The following is a 26,124-nucleotide window of genomic DNA, read 5'->3' as shown; positions in this document are numbered from 1 at the left end:
TTTTGGCTTTCTAGAGCTGTCTGGTTGAGAGATACACAACAGGAGCATTACCAAGAGAATTCCCACCAGAAATATTGGAGGACTTGAGAAGTCGCAGACAATTAGAAGCAATCAGGCAATCAATCATCTCCAAACTTTATCCAATTAAGACTCATAAAACTGTTATTTAATATGACTTTGTCAGCCTACTGCTCCTAAGAGACTTCCTGCTCGTAGACGGAAAAAAAAGACACGTGATGCTAATCTTTCATGTAAAGGAAACAAGACCAAACTAATAAAATACAATTAGCAAATCTGCTCAGTGCAATGGAAATCAGCCAAATCTGCTGCCTTAAAAGTTTTTACATGTTAGTTAGTGCCAATTTTCCTTTCTCTCATGTTTTCAGAAATTTCAAATGACTCTCTTTTCAGTTGCATGGTTTAGCTTCTATATTAGGATAATCAACCATACTTTCATTGGGGAGTAAATGTTCTTTTGTGAGAGTATTGGAATAGGAGGGGCAGATTGTATTTGGTATGCTATTAAAATCCCCATTTGTCTTAATCTTCTTCATACACACCCTTAGGGCTATGAGAAAAAAAATAAATGCACAGGTTGTTTCTCGTGAAATGCTGACACTGCACAAGACAGACTTCTTGTGCATGGAGATAGTATTTTCACACATTAACACCTCAACCAAAGAATGATTGCATTTTATCACCTATAAAAGTTATGTCTTATTTTTAGGCTTCAAGATAGCAGCATAAATGCTGTCTGTTTGCATAGCAAAATATCTGACACTGCTCAGGAACAAATTACCACACTCTTGAAGTTCTGTGTTATATCTGACATTCAGAGATGTTGTTAATTAAGTTTTGACAGCTGTTGTCAAGTCTTTGCTTCAGCTTGTCTCACGAGTCGAAACATGCCAGAATCAACTACAAGTTTTATGAAAAATTGCTGCAACCGAGGATTACAACAGAAGACAGAGAAGAAAAACAAGTGAGCCACTAAAAACAAATGAACCTCCAGGACCAGATAACTGAATTCCAGCTATAAACAAAGTGGTCAATCAAGTTACAGAATCAGCAGTGGAGATTTTTAGCTCCTGACAAAGAAATCATTATTATAAAAAAAAGAGATAAAGGAAAACTAGGAAACAGACCTTTAAGTGTGACCTTTGAACTGAAAAAGATTCTGAATCCATTGAATGACAAAAAAAAAATAATGGAAAATTTCCACAGGAAAATCCAGATCGAAGACAGTTGGGTGCCTGGGTATGGTGGTGATGTTATGCTTAGAATTATTTTAAAATGTATCGGTTAAGATGACAGCAAGAGCTGTAATTGATAACATTGCTACAGATACATTTTAGGAAGCTATTAAAATATAAATAAAAGGGGAGTTTGCATGCTGAAAGAATTAGGCACAAAGATAAATACTGAATAAGAACTGTATATTCCTGAGAACTGCCACTTATTTTTGACAAACTGATGATGTGTTGTTGTTAATTTACCACAGAGATTCTCTCTAACTTTCATTGCTTTGGTGAATTTTTCATTGATCTTAAATAATTCTAGTAGAATTAAATGGTTTATTTCAATTTTGCTTTCTTTCCAGTGGTTTTAATCACCCAGGTTTTTCACTGAACAAGAATCAAACCGTAAATATTAGTAAATAGTCTCACTAGTTCTAGGTATAGCATTGCTAAAAATAGTTTGTTCTACAACATATTTAGGCCTTTTGAATTATCTTTAGGATTTTTAAAGGAAAAATATCTGGCACTTCTATGTATACAATCACTCATTTTCCTCTCCATGAGATCCTGAGGCACAATTTTAAAGATATTGTCCAGATATTGCACTCTTCTCTCGTGAGCATCCCTAGTGCTACATATCCGTGAGAAAGTAAGCCTCGTGTATGTGGCCTTGAAACAGTGAATCATGCCTTGGTCAAGAGGTTGGAGGATGGGGAGGTGGTATTGTGGGGGAGAAAGACGACTTCAATGTCATTATGCGGAAACCAGAGTGCCGCAGCGTGGCCAGGAGCATTGTCTATGATCAGCAACACTTTAAAGTCAAGTCCTTTCTCTTCGAGATACCGCTTGACCTCCGGAATGAAACACTTGTGGAACCAATCCAGAAATAATACTGCCATCACCCAAGCCTTTTTACTGATTGCCAGAACACAGGCAGGAGATTTTTGTTCTTGCCTTTTAGGGCACGGGGATTTGCAGCCTTGCAGAGCAAGCCCGGCTTTATTAAATGCCCAGCCACATTGCCACAAAACAACACAAGTCACATGGTCTTTAGCTGCTTTGAAGCCAGGGGTTTGTCTTTCTGTTTTCGAAGCGTTAAGTGCAGTTGGGCATTTTTTTCCAGAAGAGCCCAGTCTTGTCAGCGTTAAAAACTTGTTCCGGAAGATAGCCCTTCTCTTCTATGATTTTCTTTAATTGTTCGGGGTAGGCTTTTGCTGCCTCTTCATTGGCAGATGCAGCTTCACCAGTAGTCTACACATTTTTGAGATTGAAGTGGTTCCTAAAACTGTTAAGCCAACCTTAGCTGGCTTTGAATTCCTTCTCATCAGAAGGCTGTCCCTCTTCGGCGGTAGGTTTGAACAGCGCATAGAGGCTAAGAGCCTTTTCTTGCAATGTGTTGCCATCAATAAGCACACGTTTACGGTTCATGTCTTCCAGACATAAGTTTAATGCCTTTTCAGTCTTCACTAAAGTCTTATCACGCACCTGGCTCATCACCTTAGCAGTTATTGGAGCACTTGATGCCATGGTGTGACGAATTTCTCTCTCTCGAATCTTGATGGCACGGATGCTAGATTAGTTGCGGCCATATTTATGCGCCATGTTGGAGACCGGCATACTGTCTCTCAGTAAGTCCAACACAGCCAGTTTTTCCTCCAGTGTTGGAACAGATCGCTGTTTCTTTGGTTGAGCACCAGATGAAGTAGTTGGCTTGCGTTTAGGGGCCATGTTGTACAAAAAATATGTGCAGTATCTTTAAATACTGGAATCACACTCAGCGTGGTGAGATGCTCACACTATGAGAATCACGTGGGAACTGAGACCGACTGAGGGAACAGCAGATTCACATCTCCCATCTCACGGTCACTCTGGGGCATACGCTCATTGAGTGGAATGGTGGGCAGAATCACCCGCACTATTTACAGGTATCTTGTTATTTTTCTTTTTTTTTGCCGAGCGCGTATAGTTGAATTCACGTAAGTTAAATGCGCATATGATGCAACTCACCTGTACCTGTTAGGTTTACTCCCTCTGGGGCACCTGGCATTGGCCACTGTCTGTAGACAGGACACTGGACTGGATGGACCTCTGGTCTGACCCAGTATGGCCACTCTTATGTTCACTGTCGTGGCATCATTGTCTTTTTTTATTTTGAGGAGCAAGAGGACATAAAGAGATAAAATTAATCACAATGTATTTTTTAATCTCCCTGAAGATCAGTTTTTGAAATGAATGTATAGTTTTACGGTTCAATTTATTTTTGCTTATTTTTGCAACATCGTGCATCTTTTTTGAGATCTACATGTGCTCTGCAATTTACTTTTCATGGAAAATTTAAAAAATAATGACTTTTCACAGCATGATACATAATTGTTGGTTTATTGCCTACTGTTAGGAAAAATCACTTTTTAATCCTTCTTCAGCATGCTTAGATGGCCTCAGACCCCCCTAGCAAAGGTAAAAGCTACTAGCTATTCAATATCATATCATCTGAATTCCCAGTACCAGATACATTAATACATTTCCCATATTGCTATATAATCCCTCATCTAAGCAGCTTGTTTGTTTGGATCAGTATATTTCCCAGGCTATGACATACTAAACAATTAAAAAGAAAAGTGTCTTGGGTTTTAAGTAGGACACATTCTTGTAATGAGCACACAACTGTGCATCCATCTTTCTTCTCCATGGGCTCCTTGCCTCTTCTAGAAGGCCAGCAGGGAATGAAGTATTAGGGGCAGAATGGCATAGGAGCCATTGGATTTGTATTTATTGTGATCTAGTGGCCAGAAACCTGAACAGGGTAAAGTGAGCAATGGCCTATAGTCTGAAATGACAACTCAAGTGTGTGGTGAACACCAATCCCACAACACCCACTTAGTTCCCTACACAAAGCATGTTTATCCTTACTTGGGGAGGGAGAAATGAATTTCATTGCATACTGGCTTTATAATTAAAATATGCAACTCAATAAAATAAAATAAAATTAAAAAAATCAGTCAGAAACATCGCCTGAGGATATATCTAATACAGGATGCTATTTTATTTTCCCTTTTCATGTCTTTTTATCATCTTCACAGGGAGTTCATTAAATCTGGAAAGCTATTGAAATTCTGTCAGTGGATTGTATTACTATAGCGACTATCGATCCAGGCTACTGTGAACCATAACAACATGCTTCCATAAAGTTGGATAGTATCAGCAATCTGTTGCTGCTACTGCATTGACTTCATTTATCCCTTGTGAATGGAATAGTGAAATATTTTTGGATGCATAATCTTTGTCCGGAATGAATGAAAAAAGTTACATGATATGGCTCGAGTCAAATTAAGTCAACTTTTCCATTAAAATTCCTTGATAAACAATACACACTTTGTGCAAATTTCACAAATATGACATTAGGATTTAATCAATTCTTCCATACTGTGAGAGTAAAATAGAATTATTTATCTGGAATATGATACAGTATTGCCTTATAAACTCTAAACTTTTGGCTATAGTGCAATATTTTCTGGTAAAGGTTAAACCACCGGAACTGCTTGACAGTGTCAGATGGACTTTGTGATCTCTGAAGACACAGTATTATTTGTTATTTGTATTGCTCTAGCACCTAGGAGCCCTAGCCATGGACCAGGACCCAATTCTGCTAGATGCTGTACAATCACAGAAGAAAAAGACAGTTCCTGCTCCAGTGAGTTTACAATCTGCGTATAAGACACAAGACAACGGGTAGATACAGACCAGTGGGGAAATGCAAATAAATAATGAGACTAAATGAAATGAAAATTAATATAATGAATGAATGAAAATCCATGCCAGTATAAAGGGCCAGCATTTACGTCTTTAAAATATGAATTACATGCATCTTAAATTATGCATAGTCCTTATACTAGTTAGTTTCAGCCAATATGAGCTCCAGTTTCAGCACACTTTTATCCTGAAGGACCACATTTTACAGGAACTCTTTTAAGAGATTCTTCTTGATATAGCATAAAATAATTCACCTATATTATAATGGGTGGAGCTAATCACACTACCTATAGTTAAGGTTGCTTAACACTTTCCATTACAAGATCCATGCTTTCACCTGCCATTTTAAACTCTGTGGGCGGAAATACTCCATCCTGGTGTCTACCGCAGGCTGAACTTTTCTGGAAAGTTTGAGCAGAATGGTTTAGCCATTTCAAAGAAAGATATTGGGGAAAATAAATTGTTTTGCCCATGTTTAAATATTCTTATAATCTTTCAATTGCGCCACACAGTCTCAAAATCTGGCATAATGATTGCCCCATGCCTTACAGGATGGAATTTTTGGTTTTTCAGGTTACTTATTAAAAATCTTAGGAAATTCCATTAAAATTAATTAAAAGGATACTAAGGTTGCAAAGTCAATCACTTCAAAGTTGGGAAATTAGGTGTCCTACAATCACCTGCCTCATTCACTTCACAACCCTGATTCATCCCCAGAGCATATGCTGAATGAAACAGGGGTCCTGTTGAAAAACTAGTACGATCATGCAATTGAAGACTATATTATAAAGCATACGCACAAGAGTGCCAAATTAAGATGGTTTAGCAACCTTAATTCTGGCATTTCCTAACCTTTGAGTGCTTTACTTTGCAACCTTAACATTCTCTTAACACTGCTTTTGGAAGGTTATATATTATATAACTTTAAAGAGTACCTCCCTCTCCAATGTCCCACCAAGATATTCATCGTGCTGTACAACTATTTATAAAAAGTATCATAAAACATTATAAAATGGAATGTGATATCAAATAATCACACGCAAACTGAACTAGAAGCATTCTGAAATTGAAGCAGAGCAAAGTGAAGGACTCTACATAAGTGCGGAGACAATGTCATAAAAAATCTTAGAAAGCAATAATAGTTATTTCTTAGAAATGGGAAACAATGTACTGAAATTGAAACGGTAATGAGGAATATACTAGAGCCACCAGAGCAAATATTCAATTACCTGCAGCCTAGAACATGATAAAGAATCCTTAGAAGTCAGATGGCATTGAGAGTTCATATACTGATAGCTTCCAAGGCAAGTAAGAACCACTGCAATCATCTAGATCATAAATGATCTGGAGAAAAGGGTAAACAGTGAGGTGGCAAAGATTGCAGACAATACTAAACTGCTCAAGATAGTTAAGAACAAAGCAGACTGTGAAGAACATCAAAAAGATCTCACAAAACTAAGTGATTGGGCAACAAAATGGCAAATGAAATTTAATGTGGATAAATGTAAAGTAATGCACATTGGAAAAATAACCCCAACTATACATACAATATGATGGGGGTTAATTTAGCTATAACTAATCAGGAGAAAGATCTTGGAGTCATCTTGGATCGTTCTCTGAAGACGTCCATGCAATGTGCAGCGGCAGTCAAAAAAGCAAACGGGATGTTAGGAATAATTTAAAAAGGGATAGAGAATAAGATGGAGAATATCTTATTGCCCTTATATAAATCCATGGTACTCCCACATCTTGAATACTGTGTACAGATGTGGTCTCCTCATCTCAAAAATGATATACTGGCATTAGAAAAGGTTCAGAGAAGGGCAACTAAAATGATTAGTGGTTTGGAACAGGTCCCGTAAGAAGAGAGATTAAAGAGGCTAGGACTTTTCAGCTTGGAAAAGAGGAGACTAAGGGGGGATATGATAGAGGTATATAAAATCATGAGTGGTGTGGAGAAAGTGAATAAGGAAAAGTTATTTACTTGTTCCCATAATATAAGAACTAGGGGCCACCAAATGAAATTAATGGGCAGCAGGTTTAAAACAAATAAAAGGAAATTCTTCTTCACACAGTGCACATTCAACCTGTGGAACTCCTTGCCTGAGAAGGTTGTGAAGGCTAGAACTATAACAGGGTTTAAAAGAGAACTAGATAAATTCATGGAGGTTAAGTCCATTAGTGGCTATTAGCCAGCATGGGTAAGGAATGGTGTCCCTAGCCTCTGTTTATCAGTGTGTGGAACTGGATGGCAGGAGAGCAATCACTTGATCATTACCTGTTAGGTTCACTCCCTCTGGGGCACCTGGCATTGGCCACTGTTGGCAGACAGGATACTGGGCTAGATGAATCTTTGGTCTGACCCAGTATGGCCATTCTTATGTTCTTAGTCTGATTGCCTTTACAGTACAGGCCACAGAACTTCCCCAAAATAACTACATTTCCACCTTATTTCCAGGCTAAATTTGTCTAGTTTCAACTTCCAGCCATTGGGTCGTGCTAGACTGAAGAACTATGCTAGGCTGAAGAGCCCATTATTAAATATTTGTCCCCCATGTAGGTACTTATAGACTGTAATCAAGTCACTCCTTAACTTTCTCTTTGTTAAGGTAAATAAATGGAGCTCCTTGTGTCTATCACTTTAATCATTCTTGTGGCTCTTCTGTGACCCCTCTCCAATTTATAAATATCCTTCTTGAATTGTGGGCACCAGAATGGACACAGTACCACAGCAGGGGTCACACCAGAGCCAAATACAGAGGTAAAGTAACTTCTCTACTCCTGTTCAAGATTCCCCTGTTCATGCCTCCCAAATTGTATTGGCTCTTTTGCTCACAGTGTCACACTGAGAGCTCATATTCAGCAGATTATCCACCATGACCCTCCAATGTTTTTCCGTCACTGTTTCTTCCAACCTGTAAGTATGGTCTACCTTCTGTACTGCACAGTCATTTCAGTAATTAGGGACATGTAAAATCCACCTCTATAAACATTCACTGGAAGCCACCAAATATATTTCACTTGGGCCTTCAGGATACTTTTATATATGATGGTCTCAAAACATTATCTTCTAAAACTTGCTCTTAAACATTACAGTTGCCCCTACCTGTGTGTAACACATCAGTTTTGCAATGTAATATCATTAATTAAAGATGAACTGAAAAGCAATGCTGGAAAATCTCCCACTGGCAATAAAGGAAGCGTAGAGAATGCAACAGATTTTGTCCTCTGGTTAAAAGTGGTCCCAGTCTTCCCATCTCTTCTGGACTTGTTGATTATATTTTCATGTTTTTTGGATTGTAATTTATTTGCTTACTAAAGACTACTATAAAAGATCATTTAAAATGAGGCAGAGGTTGTGTTGGGGAGGAGGAGGGAGGCGACTCTCACAAGAGGAATTTTTAGATATAATTTATATATAATATAATAATATATATTGACAAAGTCATGCTGGACAGTCATAAGAGGGTGTTGGAAGGCGGGTATACTAGCCCTAGAATGATAAAGGTCCTTTTCCGTAGGAGCGGAAAGCAGATTACCTCAGGTCAATCAGGGCCATCTGAGTCCAATTAAAGGCTACCTGAGACCTTTAAAAACTCCTCTGGTGAGAGGGGAAAGGAGAGACAAGCTGCTGCAGGGTAGTGGAAGCAGGGAGAAAGTCTGCTCCAGGGTAGAGTGCTGCTCTCCTCTCTGCAGAGGAAGCTACATAACAGACTGCCTACTTAGGGGAAGGGCTGGCACCCCAGGGCCAATAAAAAGGCCACCCACCCCCAGAGTGAGGGTAGGGAAAGGTATTCCACTTTGTTTTGTGTTAGAATTGGGGCGGAGGAAGGTTGTTTGTTTGTTTGGTGGAGGGGACTCCTTGGCCCTGCCCTGAGGCCTGCCTGGAAAATATTGGGAAATAACCGCCCCTGCAAATGGGAGAATAAACACTGTCCAGAATGGGGCTGATTTACTCCAGGCCCCCACTGCCAGAGGGGAAAGCACTGAGCCTGCCGAAGTAGAGGAGATGCCTTGTCACAATATATAAACTGCTCCTGTTTTCCTTTGAAAATGTCAAATAATTATATACTTAGGGCTGCTAACAGACAGGAATCAGACGAGAAATGGCCAGATCTCACTTTTCTCCCTCACTTACAAACCTACAAGTCTTCCCATTCACCCACTTATATGGTAAGAGCTGTTTTGTTTGTGCTGAATAGAAAGTAATATTTTTCCTTTAGTAAGGGTTATAGATTGACAGCTGATTGATTTACTTTACCCTGTAAAACAGTGATACTCAGACTGAGGCTCAGGAGCTTCATGTGGCTCTTTAATGTGTCTCCTGGTGCTCTTTGCAGCACATGATATTAAAGCAGTGTGCAATGTAATTAACAACCAATCTAAGTTATTAACCGGTCAGGATGCTTTTACTATGTTATTAACCAATTGTACAACACTTGGTCAGTCACTTTGCTGTGAGAGTAATAAATATACACAGACACACATTAATAGTAATAGTAAATGAAACAATGAACTCACACTACTGTGGCTCTTTGGAGTAATGTTGATTGCTAATTTGGCTCCTGAACCACAGAAGTCTGAGTATCACTGCTACAGAAGATTAACAGTTCATAGTGGCCAAGCAACTCAGCATGAGCCCCCAGTATGATGTTCTGGCAAAAAAGACCAATGCAATTCTTAGATGTATAAATAGGGGAGCAATGCGTATGTGTTGGGAAGTGATTTTACTTCTGTGTACTGCATGGGTGAGGACAATATTGGAAAACTACATCCAGTTCTGATGTCCACACTTTTAAAAAGAATATTGAAAAACTAGAGATCCACAAAAATGATTCAAAGCCTGGAAAAATGCCTTACAGAGAGAGACTTAAGGAGGTCAATCTGATTAGCTTATCAAAAAGAAGATGGAAAGGTGACTTGATTACCATGTATGAGTATCTTCATGGAAAGAAAACCATGTATGAGTATCTTCATGTTTTCTCTGTTTTCTCTGTTTTTCTTTAGCAGAGAAAGGCATATCAAGAACCAATGGCTGGAAGTTAAAGCAAGACCAATTCAAGTTAGAAATAAAGCACTAATTTTTAACAGAGAAGGTGATCTACTGAGGTCTTCAAGTCAAGACTGGCTGCCTTTCTGAATATACTATTGGGCTTATTACTGGAGTAACTGGATGATGTTACATGGTCTGTGTTAGACAAGAGGTCAAGCTAGATGATCTAATGATTCCATCTGGTGTTAAAAGTGGAGGTCACTTTCTTGGAACTGGAGTTCTTTGAGACTGACTCTGCATATTCATACTCATGGGGTGCACTGGCCAATGCAGCTCAGATAGTGCAACCTTCTTGTATCAGTGCTCATTATAGTGCTCAAGCATCCCTCCGACTCCTGCTCTTAGTGTTCCTTAATGTTCTGAGGGAGAGGCTTTAAAAAGGGGTGTAGTGTCCTGTGCCACCTCAGTTCCTTCCACTGCTTCCTCAGAGGCAGAATTTTATGGAACTCCAACAAAGAGCGGAAGGTGGGCAAGGAGTGTGAATATCCAGAGACCATCTCAAAGAACTCTGGTTCCAAGTAAGTAACTCTATTTCTTCTTTGAAAGTCCCTTGCCTTGAATTTGGGAAGCAGTACCCCGTTAATGGATGGTGGCACTCTGAGTCCTAACTGAATAGGGATTGGAGTACTTCCCTACCAAATTGAGCAGCTGCTCTAGATGCCAGATCTAAGGAATAGTGTTTTATAAAGGTAAGAACAGAACTCCATGTGGCAGCCTTACATATTGCAACTATTGCAACATCTGAGGTATGATAAAGAGGTAGTCATTGCCCTACTCAAGTACGTTCTACCCTCAGTAAGAGGAGAAATAGATGCAATCTTATATACCTGTACTATACACTGTGTAACCCATCTAGATAGTGACTGTGAAGAAATAATGTGACCTTTTCAGTTGTCAGTGTAGGAAATAAACAAAAAATAGGGGATTTTCAAAACTCTTCAGTCCTGCTAGGATAATAAGCTAAAGCTCTTTGAGCATCTAAGGCAGTAACTTGAATTCTCCTTTATGAGCATGTCTAGGAAAGAAAACTGATAAACTAATCTTTTGATTAATATGGAATTCAGACACTGTCATGAGTTAAACTGACCTGACAATACCACAGCCATTTTGTGCATTCAGCCATAATTAACTGGGAGCGAGAACACCAGAAAGTTAGAAATAACTGATGTTATGACTAGGAGTTGCTTGCTGATGTTAGAAAAATTGCTAATTTGCAAGGGGTTATTATGAGTTATTACTAGCTTTGTTTTGAGCAACCTATAAAAAGATCAGTCAGAGTGTGTAATTTGGGAGAGGTTTCCTATGCGTTAGGAGGCTGACATCCAACTCCCCCCCAGTGGCTGGGAGGAAGGTTGGCCACCAGAAGCCTGCTGCTGACCATTTGACATCACCTCAGACTTTGGGTAACTATATCTGGGTTGCTCTAGACTATTGCTATTTCAGTTGTGTGCTTTGAACTCAAAAAAGATTTTTGGGTGAAAGCACTCTCATTTGAACCACTCATTTATCAGATGGAGGAACTGTGTCCCCACTGATTTATTTCCTGAAACCACCTGGAGATAGAAAAATATAAGTAACCATAGTTTCAGGTTGAGAAAACCCTGAGGAAGGACTCTAAGGCAAGTCTGAAGGACAACCGTATCTCCATGAAATACAGTAAATGGAGGGTCTGCCATGTGGGCATGTAACTTGCTTACAAGTCTGGCTGAACTAATTGCTATTATAAAAGCTATCTTACTAAAGAAATGAAACAAATAGCTATCTACAATGGACTCAAAATCTCACAAAATCTTTACGGAAGTGCTCCCTCAGGACCAGCGTAAGTTGGCAAATGCTTTGATAATTTGAAGACTGTACCGTGGTAAAACATGCACTCAGTGCTTCCTTCAATCTTCCTGTTTCTCCTATTGATTAGCATACACTTCTGTGCAACATGTTTACTCTTAACTGGCCGCAGGCCCTACCTTGGCTGATTATGGTGGTGGGTATTTTTCCCATTTTTGATTTGTTCCAGGTATTTTTAAAAATGAATATCAACTAAATTTGTGTGTATAAGCACCTTGTTTTTCACAAATACTTTTAAAATAGTAACTAAATCAATATTTTATTTGCAATAATTAAACAGCCTGGCGCTGGCAGCAGCGTAAGAGTGTAACCAACTATTAGAGAGAAACTTCTCCGGAAAATCACATCAGATTGTGTTTTGTAGCTGCAGTAGCAAGTAATCTAATTATAGTTTAACTACAAAACCTATTTTGGTTTGAGTGGGAAATTAAACTATACTTCCCTTTCTGGCAAAAAATAACGTATTTTTGCCTATTGTCCTTCTAAAACCAAATCAAACTGTGTCTTGCAGCTGCTGCTGTTAAGTTTGAAAGTTTCTAAAAACTCCTATTACGGGCACACTTAAAATGTTCATGTCAGTTGTACAGGTATTACTAATGTCAATGATAGACCCTATACTTAAAATGGGGGATACTGCTGGAATCGAGAATACCTCTAAAATTGGAATGAACTATTTAAGTGTACTCTATAAAGCTATTCTAGCTTGACTGGAAAATTAAACTCTTGCTTGCCCTTTTAGCAAAGATAATTTCTTCCAAATGACTTTAATATAACTGAAGAGTCAAGGTCAACTACTCCCCTCGTAAGTCAAATCAAAACTTTGATCAGAGCACTGATGGGCAACGCATCAAAAGAGGCTCAGCCTCAGCCCAAGGCATGCTCAACAGTGGCATTACTTGTGTGTAGAGCTGGTCACAGATCTTCCCAATGCATGTTTTCCCGTTGGAAAGTGCCAATTTGTCAAAATCAAAATAGTCCATTTTGACAACACTTCTGATAGAACTCAGCCAGATTTTTAATTGAAACCTGCCTGGTTTCCTGCCAGTTCACCTGCCCACCACCCTGGCACGCTGTCACAGAGCCAGGGCTCCCAGGGCGCCTGGGGAGTATATTTCACTGTAGGAACATTTTGGTGTTTCCAAGTCAAAATATTGTGGAATTTCACTCTCACAAACAATTTAGAGGTTTGGGCATTTAATCCCAATTGGAGGTGAAACATTTCCCCAAACCTTGACATTTTTCATGGAAGTGAAATTCAGTTGTTAATAATTATAATGCCTCGTTCTTGAGCAGTGCTTTTCACAGTAGATCTCAATGGGCTTTACAAAGAAAGTCAGTATCATTAACCCCATTTTACACATGGGGAAACTGAGGCACTGAATGATTGAAGTGACTTGCCCGCAGTCACTCAGCATTCTAGTGGCAGAGCCAGAAATGGCATTAAGGTTTCCCGACTCCCAGTCCAATGCTCTGTCCACTACACTACATTGCCTTCTGGCAGGCTCTAGTTGCGAGGCTGAAATCAATTCAGCCCATACCCTTCCCTTCTGACTGGTCCACTGCTGCAGCCCCATTACCTTTTTTTTTTTTTTTTTTAGCAAGCAAGAAACCTGACACTTGTGCTTACCCAGGGGACATTTCTACTTGTTCCAGGCTTCTGAACAATCAGATTTCCCCCAAGCGCTACGAATATTGTTGATGGTTAACAAATAATATTTTTGTTTTTGTTCTATCCGACCTTCCATCAAAAATTAAGTTAAGCCTCACAACACCCATATAATTTAGAGACAAGGAAACAAAACTCAAAGCTGTTCAGTGATTTGCCCAAGGTCACACAGGAAATTTATGGTAAAGCTAGTAATAAAAGCTGGATTTCCTGATTTCTTGTCCTGCCAGACAATGTTTCCTCTATTACACCTCTGACCCGATATAGCATGAATTCGGATATAATGTGGTAAAGCAGCGCTCTGGGGGGTGGGACTGCGCGCTCTGGCGGATCAGGGCGTCAGGCTCTGACACGCTGCTCTGAGCGGCATGTTAAGGGTGCTGGGCCGGGGCCGAGGGGTTGGATAAGGGGCAGAGGGTCTCAGGGGGCAGTCAGGGGCAGGGCCTCCCCCGCCATGGTCTGGGAGGTGGGAGCTGTGGTGGGCACTTTTGGGGGCCCCGCAGGCCCAGAGTGGCCCGGGTGATTAGTGGGGGGCTGGGAACAGCCTGCTCTGCTTCCCTCGCCCCAGCCCTAGCCATGTCGCTTGGAGGAGGGGGATTGGGGGAAGGGATCCCACCCCCCCACAGACTCACCGGCAGCGGCGGAAGTGGAGGAGCTCGGCCCCAGCCTGCTCCACTCTGCCAGCTCCTAGCCGCGGCGCTCTGTTTCCCGCGGCCGGTGAGTGAAGGACCTTTCCCCAACCACCCCCCGGCCACCCCAGCAACATGACTGGGGCCGGGGCAAGGAAAGCGGAGTGGGCTGGGGCCGTGTCACTCCGCTTCCCGCCGCAGGTAAGAGCGGAGGATGTTCTTTCCCCAACCTCCCCACACTCACTGGAGGCGGGAAGCAGAGCGCCGCGGCTGGGAGCTGGCGGAGTGGAGCGGGCTGGGGCCACGTTGCTCCGCTTTCCGCCGCTGCCGGTGAGTGCCTGTCAGAGGGCAGGGGTGTGGATAGGGGTCGGAGCAGTCAGGAGACAGGGAGCAGGAGGGTTGGGTGGGGTCCTGGGGATGATTAGGGATGGGGAGGGTCTCTGGAGGGGGTGGTTAGGGGACAAGAAGCAGGGGGGCCAAAGCAAGTTCGATATAACGCGGTTTCACCTATAACGCGGTAAGATTTTTTGGCTCCTGAGGACCGCATTATATCGGGGTTGAGGTGTATTAGGAAAATAATACAATAAAAAATAAAGGAGAGACAGTTGCTTTCTGTGCACAAGTAGAGTGGGAACAAAGAAGAAATCATCCACTCAACTTTACAGTTTTTCGTGCATTGAAATAAAGAAGACTAAAAACTAAAGATGAAAGAAAAATCAGATTTATTCTTAAAACAAAATCAGGCCCTCAAAATTTACATACTTTAGAATGATTTGTTCATTTTTAAGTGCACAGATGGGAACCAAAAAACCAGCATGATTTCCAGGTACCACATCCTAAGAAATCACATCCTAGTATAACAGGTTTTTGGGTACACCACGCCTTTACTGAAATCAACAGTCAAGTACTAACATGCTAAATAATAGGATATTAGCATTTCTACTGCATTGCCAACATTGAGATGTACAAAATTCTTGCTGATTTACAACACGGACATAGCAAATCCTACAAAGGGATGACTACCGAGATGCATTTTTGTTTGCTTTAAATAGCAGCGAACTTTGGCCTGTGCAGAAGCTTGATTCTGGAGGCAGTCTCTGCTTGTCCAATTCATTATGCTGATAAAACAGCAGCTAACACTTTATATTAAGTGGAATTTCAACTTTAATGGTAGGATTTTACTAACAGCTTGTCATTCAGCAACGTTTCAGGAAATGTGGACTCGACATTTGTAATGTAATAACCATTAATTGATTCTGAAGTATGTGTAGCCCGCACTACCACTTAAAATAGATTTTGGCTCATGGGATTTAAAGCATTGTGAAATATTACAGTACTATTCACTTGCTGTAGAGGCATATATTTCATGTGAACAGGTGTTTTTCTTGCAGGCTGCTGCTATGAGCATGCCTTGTATTGAATTAGATAAAAGTTTCTTCCAAGTTCCAAACATAAAATTTTTTTGATTGGAAGAATGTTTAGAAAATGTTAATCTGCATATGACTCAGTTTAAAAACAATGAGCCTGAAAATACTCAAGTTAGTCAACCTGTGAATGTAATGGTAAAACAAAGTTAATGAAAATGATTGGAAAGAAAACTTGCTAGGAATAAAAACTGATTCACCACTGGGAACAAACAGAGCCTCCTAGGAATACAATCCTTTCTAATGCTATCAGTGTTCTCCTCAACACTGAAACCATGGGAAAGGAATTTAACTGATGCCAAAAGACAGCAATAACTCTAGTGTGAAATCACAATCCATTTTAACAACATACATTGGCAGCAAAACAATGACTGCAGGCCACAAGACATTACAAACACTTATAAAATTAGATGATTTTATATTTTAAAAGGAAAATCTTTTGCAGGCATCTTCTTTCAGGCTGGTCTCACTATGCCTCCTATCCAACATCTTGAGGAGTCCTGACATTTACTATCACCACAGAGACTCAGGGTATGTCTACACTGCAATAAAACACCCACGGCTGGCCCAAGTCAGCTTTCTCAGGCTCATGGGGCTTGGGATGCAGGTTGTGATACAGACATTCAGGCTCAGGCTGGAGCCTGGGCTCTGGGACTCTCCCCCATTGCAGGGTCCCAGAGTCCAGGCTCCAGTTCAAGCCTGAACATCTACACTGCAATTTTATAGCCTCACAGCCCAAGCCCTGCGACCCCGAATCAGCTAACATGGGCCAGCTGTGGGTGTTTTATTACAGTGTAGACACACCCTCACACTACAGGACTGTGGCTACCTGAGTGCACATATGCATGTAGTAGATGGAGGCTGGAGGTTTTATCAAATCCTCCTAGTTGGCCCTTTCCCCCCTCATTACTTTCAGTATAATGTATATAGAAGGATTAGACAAAGCATCCTCCTCTTCTTAGAAGGTGACTTGACTTAAAATACTTTTGATGGCCAAGAGGGAATGCTTGGTAATGAAATCTTTGCCCATCTCCTCTGTGCTATATTTAAACCATCATATTAGAGAACCAGAACTGGAGATTCTCAATTCCACAGCTCTAAAGCACAACGTAAATCACTTCCGTACTGCCAGCAGCTACTTGTCAGGTTCATTATAGCTTTGTGTTTGTGCTGATGTAATTATAACTTTGTGAGGTTTTAATTCTTCTGTAAAACTTCATTCCAGGATGCATTTTGATATACATGGTCTCAGCCAACTATTTTGCTCCAACCTGTTCCAGCAGAGAAAAACTTCAAAAATTAAAAAAAAGCCCAACTGTAAATATGATAAATTAGTAGTGATGATTTTTAAAGATGCTCTGTCAAACGTAAATGAAATCATTCCACTAAACTACAGCTGCTGAATATCCCCTGTAGTCAGGCTGATTGAAACATTCAGCACAGGACTGACTTATTTTCTTTTTCAGAAAAATATCTGACCCATGGCTACCCAACTGCCATCTCCAGGAACATCACAACTATCAAGGAAGCCATATTCAGATGGCATATCCTTGGGGGTCATGTAAGTTTCCTTTTTAAAAATAAATATTGCATGGTTTTGCAAAATCTTTTTATAAAGACAAATAAAATAATTGCAATATATATTTTCAGAATGGCACTTACCTGACCCCTCCCCCACTGCTTGTCTCATACTTCAATGGTGGCTTTTACATCACCAGCATTGCGCATGCTGGGGCATCACTTGGCGTGGGAGCCAGCCAGCCATAGCAAGGATAGACTCATGGACACTAAAAAGAAAAAAGTCAGTTTGAAGGTAATTATGTGCTGAATGCCCTTCTTAGCTTGCAGCTGTTGGGGGCATTCAGGACATTCGGTTAAAGCTGCTGAATTTTTTAAGTTTACTTTAGCAGGTCACCTAAACCTTCCCCCCCCCACCGCCCCAAATACAAAAGTAGCTCAGGGTTAGATTGTAACAATAGTATTTACTCTGAGTAAGAGGCAGTATGCAAATGTGTTGGCCCAGGAGCTGATGAGGAAGGGTTGCCAATTTTGGTTGGATGTATTCAAGGAGATTTCATCACATGACATCTTTAATTAAAGATTAATCTTTAATTCCTGGAGACTCCAGGCCAGCCCTGGAGGGTTGGCAATTCTACGATGAGGGAATGCATTGTGACAACTCTATCCTGCTTCCTCACTTGCCCTGGGGAGGAAAAGAGGGGGGAAGAAATTTGGGTGGTATGTAGCAGAGCTAAGGCTCCATCTATTCCCTACCCTTCCACCTGCATGGCAGGACCATAGCAGCTGCACAGAGATGGCTCTCCCTATCCACTTCTCTGTGTCTTTTGATGGGGTAGTTCCTGCAGGGGGATAAGGAAGCTCATAAGCCCCTTTATTCTCTCTGTTGGCCAAGTGAAAATCTTGCCATTTTTTAAAATAGAACTTGTCAAATTAAGGTTGTGTGCTCTAACCTGGTTTTTTGTTTTGTTTTGTTTCTGAGAAACAAAGTAGAGCTGACTGGCTCAGAGGATTTGCACTGTTATACACAGCTTTCCATTATAGGCCTCTTTCAAATATAGCCCAAGAGAGGAGCAACTGAAAGCCCTTGTCACTCAACAGCAGTTTGGTAGGCTATGTGGCATCAGTTGGTGCTCTCAGTCTTCGTCAACAGGTATCCAATAAATACACGAGCAGAACGGGCAACTCTGTTGGCGTTTTTTTAAGAGTGAGGCCAAGAACAAAATGGTCATCAAGACTGCACGAACCAACAAGGTCCCCCTTCTGCCATCAGTTTCTCTTCCCTCTACTATCTTCACTCACTATAATCTTTTTTTTGTGGGGGAGGCAGTCGCTGACTTTTGAGTTAATTTAAAATGTAAGCTCCTGTCAAGGTTCCTCCCCCACTCTGAACTCTAGGGTACAGATGTGGGGACCTGCATGAAAAACCTCCTAAGCTTATCTTTACCAGCTTAGGTCAAAACTTCCCCAAGGTACAAAATATTCCACCCGTTGTCCTTGGACTGGCCGCTACCACCACCAAACTAATACTGGTTACTGGGGAAGAGCTGTTTGGACGCGTCTTTCCCCCCAAAATACTTCCCAAAACCTTGCACCCCACTTCCTGGACAAGGTTTGGTAAAAAGCCTCACCAATTTGCCTAGGTGACTACAGACCCAGACCCTTGGATCTTAAGAGCAATGAACAATCCTCCCAACACTTGCACCCCCCCTTTCCTGGGAAATGTTGGATAAAAAGCCTCACCAATTTGCATAGGTGACCACAGACCCAAACCCTTGGATCTGAGAACAATGAAAAAGCATTCAGTTTTCTTACAAGAAGACTTTTAATAGAAATAGAAGTAAATAGAAATAAAGAAATCCCCCCTGTAAAATCAGGATGGTAGATATCTTACAGGGTAATTAGATTCAAAAACATAGAGAACCCCTCTAGGCAAAACCTTAAGTTACAAAAAAGATACACAGACAGAAATAGTTATTCTATTCAGCACAATTCTTTTCTCAGCCATTTAAAGAAATCATAATCTAACACATACCTAGCTAGATTACTTACTAAAAGTTCTAAGTCTCCATTCCTGGTCTATCCCCGACAAAGACCAGCATATAGACGGACACACAGACCCTTTGTTTCTCTCCCTCCTCCCAGCTTTTGAAAGTATCTTGTCTCCTCATTGGTCATTTTGGTCAGGTGCCAGCGAGGTTACCTTTAGCTTCTTAACCCTTTACAGGTGAGAGGAGCTTTCCCCTGGCCAGGAGGGATTTCAAAGGGGTTTACCCTTCCCTTTATATTTATGACACGCCCCCCAAATCTCAGCTAGGGTGAAACACTGGCTGGGATTTCTTCCTGGAGCTCTAGGAAAAACAGAGTTAATAAGACACATGCATCTCTAAATATACTACCAAGTACATAAAGACTAACAATATTTTCCACATCTCAAGGACGATTTTAACCAGTTGATTCTGGGAAACTTTCACGGGAGAGTGCATCAGCCACTTTGTTAGAAGCTCCTGAGATGTGTTGGATGTCGAAATCAAAATCTTGGAGAGCTAAACTCCACCGAAGAAGTTTTTTGTTAGTTTCCTTGACGGTGTGAAGCCACTTCAGTGCAGCATGGTCGGTTTGCAGGTGGAAACGCCGTCCCCAAACATATGGGCGTAGCTTTTCCAGAGCGTAGACAATGGCGTAACATTCTTTTTCAGTGACTGACCAGTTGCTTTCCCTCTCAGACAGTTTTTTGCTGAGAAACACTACAGGGTGGAATTCTTGATCAGGTCCTTTCTGCATTAAAACTGCTCCCACACCACGCTCGGACGCATCTGTGGTTACTAGGAACGGTTTGTCAAAGTCTGGGGCCCTTAGTACAGGGTCAGACATGAGTGTCGCTTTAAGCTTGTTAAAGGCCTTCTGACACTTTCCGGTTCACTGAACAGCATTTGGCTGTTTCTTTTTGGTTAGGTCTGTCAGTGGGGCAGCGATTTGGCTGTAGTGCGGTACAAATCGTCTGTAATAACCGGCCAAGCCTAAGAAGGATTGAACCTGTTTCTTTGACTTTGGGACAGGCCACTTTTGGATAGCATCCACTTTGGCCTGTAGGGGGCTGATAGTTCCTTGACCCACCTGGTGTCCAAGGTAAGTCACTCTGTTTAGGCCTATTTGACACTTCTTAGCCTTAACAGTTAGTCCTGCCTCCCTTATGCGCTCAAGGACTTTTTGTAGATGTTCCAGGTGGTCTGCCCAGGAATCTGAAAATATGGCCACATCGTCAAGGTAGGCGACTGCATATTCTCCTAATCCCGCTAGGAGACCATCTACAAGTCTTTGGAAAGTGGCGGGTGCATTTCGCAGCCCGAAAGGGAGTACATTAAATTCATACAGCCCGAGATGGGTGGTGAAGGCTGACCTTTCCTTGGCAGAGTCATCTAGCGGTACCTGCCGTACCCCTTGGTTAAGTCCAAGGTAGAGATGAACTGGGCCCGTCCCAGTTTCTCTAATAGTTCATCTGTGCGTGGCATTGGATAGTTGTCTGGGCGAGTTACAGCATTTAGCTTACGGTAGTCCACGCAAAAACGTATTTCCCCATCTGGTTTGGGAACTAGAACCACTGGAGATGCCCATGCACTTTCAGAGGGGCGGATTACACCCAACTGTAACATATTCTGGATCTCCCGTTCTATGGCAGTTTTAGCTTGAGGAGACACCCGGTAAGGTTGGACCCTAATTGGGTGAGCATTACCTGTGTCAATGGAGTGGTATGCCCGTTCAGTCAGTCCTGGGGTGGCTGAGAACGTTGGTGCGTAGCTAGTGCACAGCTCCTGGATCTGCTGTCGCTGCATACGCCCAAGGGTCATGGAGAGGTTCACCTCTTCCACACCACCAGCACATTTCCCTTCGTAGTAGACACCTTCAGGCCACTCAGCGTCGTCTCCTCCCTGGGCTGTAAACTGACAAACCTTTAATTGTCTGGAATAAAAGGGCTTTAGAGAATTAATATGGTACACCTTAGGCTTTCGGTTGGAGGTGGGGAATGCTATGAGATAATTAACAGCTCCCAGGCGCTCCTGGACCATGAATGGCCCTTCCCACGATGCTTCCATTTTATGGGCCTGGAGCGCCTTTAAGACCATGACCTGGTCTCCTACTTTGAAGGAACGCTCTCTGGCATGTTTATCATACCAGGCTTTTTGCTCTTTTTGAGCATCCTGTAAGTTTTCTCTAGCAAGGGCTAAAGAGGTTCGGAGGGTGTTTTGTAGGTTGGTTACGAAGTCCAGAATGTTAGTTCCTGGAGAAGGTGTAAATCCCTCCCATTGCTGCTTCACCAACTGCAATGGCCCCTTAACCTCACGGCCATATACAAGTTCAAATGGGGAAAACCCTAAACTGGGATGTGGTACAGCTCTGTAGGCAAAGAGCAACTGCTGCAACACTAGGTCCCAATCATTGGAGTGCTCATTTACGAATTTACATATCATGGCCCCCAAAGTTCCATTGAACTTCTCCACCATGCCATTTGTTTGATGGTGGTAAGGAGTGGCAACCAAGTGATTTACCCCATGAGCTTCCCAAAGGTTTTTCATAGTTCCTGCCAGGAGATTAGTCCCTGCATCTGTGAGGATGTCGGAGGGCCAACCTACCCTGGCAAAAATGTCTGCTAGTGCCTGGCACACACTTTTAGCCCTGGTGTTGCTTAGAGCTACTGCTTCCGGCCATCGGGTGGCAAAATCCATGAAAGTCAGTATGTACTGCTTTCCTCTGGCTGTCTTTTTCGGAAAAGGACCCAGAATATCCACAGCTACTCGCTGAAATGGAACTTCAGTGATGGGGAGTGGCTGGAGAGGGGCTTTGACCTGGTCTTGGGGTTTTCCCACTCTTTGGCACACCTCACAAGACTGGACATAGGTAGAAACATCCTTGCCCATTCCCTCCCAGTGGAATGACCCCCCAAAACGGTCTTTGGTCCTGTTCACCCCAGCATGGCCACTAGGGTGATCATGGGCTAAGCTCAAGAGCTTGGCCCGGTATTTAGTTGGAACTACCAACTGTCTCTGAGGATGCCAGTCTTCCTGGTGTCCACCAGAAAGAGTTTCCTTGTATAAAAGTCCTCTTTCTACAACAAACCTGGATCGATTAGAAGAGCTGAGAGGTGGTGGGTTGCTCCGTGCCGCCGTCCAAGCTCTCTGGAGGCTTTCATCTGCTTCCTGTTCGGTCTGGAACTGTTCCCTTGATGCTGGAGACATCAGTTCCTCATTGGATTGGGGACCTAGGCTTGGTCCCTCTGGAAGCAATATAGGGGATGGAGCTGTTTCTGTTGACTGTGAACCGCTCTCCGCTGGTGCACTATGTTGGGATTCAGGCTCCGGCTGAGCCTCTTGTGTAGGGTTATCGGCTGCTGCCAGTTCAGGTTCGGTGGGGCCCTCTGGTGTTGAGGTTGCAAGTACTGGATTCAGTGCTGACACGGGGTCTGGTGTTGGTTGTTCGGCTGGTTCCGGTTCTGGGACTGGTTCCGTCTGGGTCTCTGGGACTGGATCCACTACTGCTGTTGCAGACATTGGCCTGGGGTCCAGGTCCATCACCTCTGACCGGGTCCTGATAGAAGTTTCCGGAACAGAGCTAGGCCTCACGGCTTGTTTAGCCTGGCTGCGGGTGACCGTTCCCACCCTCTTGGCCTGCTTCACATGATTGGCCAAGTCTTCCCCCAACAGCATGGGGATGGGATAATCATCATAGACTGCAAAAGTCCACATTCCTGACCAGCCCTTGTACTGGACAGGCAACTTGGCTGTAGGCAAATTGAAAGAGTTGGACTTGAAGGGTTGAATCATCACTTGGATCTCTGGGTTGATTAAATTGGGGTCCACTAAGGAAGCATGGATAGCTGACACTTGTGCTCCGGTGTCCCTCCACGCGGTGACCTTCTTCCCGCCCACACTCACAATTTCCCTCTGCTCCAAGGGTATCTGGGCCTGTGGACCTCTGGTGTGATTCCGGTGCAATGAACTGTAATCTGTTGGGGTTCTTGGGGCAGTTGGCCTTTACATGCCCCAGCTCGTTACATTTAAAACATCGTCCAGCTGACGGGTCACTGGGGCGAGGAGGGTTGCTGGAGAACGGGGTGGTGGGACGATAAGGGGTCTGGAGGGTTCTTTGGGAGGTAGGTGGGGCTTTGGGCGGCCCCCGGTAATAGGGTGTGGTCTGGGGTGGTCCTTTCTGGTCTCCGCTCCAACTGCGACCAGTTTTCTTCTTCTCTGCCACCTCCACCCATCTGGCTCCAATCGCTCCTGCCTCGATTACAGTTTTGGGTTTCCCATCTAGGATGTATCTTTCTATTTCCTCAGGAACACCCTCTAAGAATTGTTCCATTTGCATTAGGAAGGGCAAATTCTGGAGATTCAACACTTGCTCCTGATATCCAGGCATCCCAATGTTTCACAATGTGGTAGGCATGTCGGGTAAATGACATGTCTGGTTTCCACCTTAGGGCTCTGAACCTCCGACGAGACTGCTCGGGTGTTATCCCCATTCTGACTCTCACCTTGGATTTAAACAGTTCATACTTGTTCATGTGTTCTTTAGGCATTTCAGCCGCCACCTCAGCTAAGGGTCCACTGAGCTGCGGCCTCAGCTCTACCATGTATTGGTCAGTAGAGATGTTGTACCCAAGGCAGGCCCTTTCGAAGTTTTCTAAGAAGGCCTCAGTATCATCACCTGCCTTGTAGGTGGGGAACTTTCTGGGATGGGAAGTGGTACTTGGAGAAGGATTACTAGGGTTTGTTGGGATATTCTGCCGGGCCTTTATCCTCTCCACCTCCTCCACATGCTTCCTCTCTTTTTCCTTCTCCTCCTCCACATGCTTCCTCTCTTTTTCCTTCTCCTCCTCCACATGCTTCCTTGCCTCCATTTCCCTCTTGTGGGCAGCCTCCTGTACCTCCTTCTCCAGGCGCATGAGTTGTATCTGTCTTTCATGTTCCCTTTGTTTTTCCTCAGCCTGAAATTTGGCTAATTCCAGCTGTAGTCGAGCTGCGGATTTGGTCATTCTAACCTCTCTGTTTTTAACTAACTTTACACCCGAGGTTTAGAAATAAACAAACAAAACTTGGCTGTAAAATTTTGCTGTGCTGGAATAGAATACCTATTCTCTGATAGTGACTGTCAGCCTACAGAAAAAGACAATTCCCTTGTCTCTGCTCTGGGCCCAAATTAAAGCAAAAAACCTCCAACTACTTGGAAACCTGCTTATCCAGCCCAAAGAAAAAGCAAATGGGTAGAACACACACCCCCTATTTACTTTTAGGAAGAAAAGAAAAAAAAACCTCTGGGTTGGAAGACTGTGAATTTCCCTGCAGGAGTTAAGTACCCTGCGTCCAGGCAAAGAAAACCTGCAATTCACAAAGATAATCCCCTTTTGTCTCTGCTTGGCCACAAAGCAGAGAAAAAACAAGCTGCTTTCAGTTTCAGCTGCTTTCTGGACTTCCTTTCCAAAGGAAAAAAAAATTTCCTTTTTAAAATCTGTATTTCTAGTTCAAAAAATCTCAACTGGATCTCAAAATGATTTCAGGTTAATCCCACCACTATGCCACCATGTCAAGGTTCCTCCCCCACTCTGAACTCTAGGGTACAGATGTGGGGACCTGCATGAAAAACCTCCTAAGCTTATCTTTACCAGCTTAGGTCAAAACTTCCCCAAGGTACAAAATATTCCACCCGTTGTCCTTGGACTGGCCGCTACCACCACCAAACTAATACTGGTTATTGGGGAAGAGCTGTTTGGACGCGTCTTTCCCCCCAAAATACTTCCCAAAACCTTGCACCCCACTTCCTGGACAAGGTTTGGTAAAAAGCCTCACCAATTTGCCTAGGTGACTACAGACCCAGACCCTTGGATCTTAAGAACAATGAACAATCCTCCCAACACTTGCACCCCCCCTTTCCTGGGAAATGTTGGATAAAAAGCCTCACCAATTTGCATAGGTGACCACAGACCCAAACCCTTGGATCTGAGAACAATGAAAAAGCATTCAGTTTTCTTACAAGAAGACTTTTAATAGAAATAGAAGTAAATAGAAATAAAGAAATCCCCCCTGTAAAATCAGGATGGTAGATATCTTACAGGGTAATTAGATTCAAAAACATAGAGAACCCCTCTAGGCAAAACCTTAAGTTACAAAAAAGATACACAGACAGAAATAGTTATTCTATTCAGCACAATTCTTTTCTCAGCCATTTAAAGAAATCATAATCTAACACATACCTAGCTAGATTACTTACTAAAAGTTCTAAGACTCCATTCCTGGTCTATCCCCGACAAAGACCAGCATATAGACAGACACACAGACCCTTTGTTTCTCTCCCTCCTCCCAGCTTTTGAAAGTATCTTGTCTCCTCATTGGTCATTTTGGTCAGGTGCCAGCGAGGTTACCTTTAGCTTCTTAACCCTTTACAGGTGAGAGGAGCTTTCCCCTGGCCAGGAGGGATTTCAAAGGGGTTTACCCTTCCCTTTATATTTATGACAGCTCCTGAGGACAGAGACTTTTTCTTATCCGCTTCTAAAAAGTCATGCACCTCTATGGAACTATACAAGTAACTGCTTACCAAAAACACCCTACATTAAATGAAAGTTATCTAAGTTGCAAAGCAAACACTCAAAACTTAGGAAGTGCCAGAATTAAGGTTGCCTGCAGAAACTTTAATTTGGCCGCCTTGTGCAAATGCATTATGAATCTGCCTTTAATTACACAGTCACATACAACTTTTTCCACAGACAGGATGGTCAGTGCTCAGGGAATGAGGCAGCTGTTCAATATTTCTTTTTAACCTCATCGTTTGATCTGTGGTCCGTGCTATGTTTACTGCACACTATTCACACCCTGCATTGAATATGGAATTACTCGTTTCCTCATGCTCCTTTCAAGGGCACTCAGCACTGTAGTATCTGAGGGAGCCTCACAAATACTAATTAATTTGTTTCCACATCTCCTTTATCACTGTAAAATAACATGATTATTCT

General features: G+C 42.5%; 1 protein-coding gene and 2 long non-coding RNA genes across 4 annotated transcripts in view; 1 reads left to right on the top strand and 2 right to left on the bottom strand.

The window, feature by feature from the left end:
- The window catches only part of LOC125638168 (uncharacterized), a 47,562-nt gene extending 33,151 nt beyond the window's left edge, over nt 1-14,411 (bottom strand). For both annotated transcript variants that reach the window (XR_012668893.1, XR_007357166.2), the window contains exons 1-2: nt 14,185-14,411; nt 3,246-3,378 (exon numbers count right to left, since the gene is read on the bottom strand). This is a non-coding gene — a long non-coding RNA (uncharacterized LOC125638168). The remainder of the gene's footprint in view (nt 1-3,245; nt 3,379-14,184) is intronic.
- Nucleotides 1-26,124, bottom strand: part of HS6ST3 (heparan sulfate 6-O-sulfotransferase 3) — a 570,130-nt gene that overhangs the window by 81,171 nt on the left and 462,835 nt on the right. The window lies entirely within an intron of this gene.
- Nucleotides 14,382-26,124, top strand: part of LOC125638171 (uncharacterized) — a 32,716-nt gene continuing 20,973 nt past the window's right edge. Inside the window, exons 1-2 of the long non-coding RNA XR_007357168.2 lie at nt 14,382-14,511; nt 17,072-17,166. This is a non-coding gene — a long non-coding RNA (uncharacterized LOC125638171). The remainder of the gene's footprint in view (nt 14,512-17,071; nt 17,167-26,124) is intronic.

The sequence above is a fragment of the Caretta caretta genome, chromosome 1, assembly GCF_965140235.1.
Source record: "Caretta caretta isolate rCarCar2 chromosome 1, rCarCar1.hap1, whole genome shotgun sequence".
Lineage (NCBI taxonomy): Eukaryota > Metazoa > Chordata > Testudines > Cheloniidae > Caretta > Caretta caretta.
The sequence above is the reverse complement of the archived record's forward strand: the minus strand, read 5'-3'. Positions and strand labels throughout refer to the sequence as shown.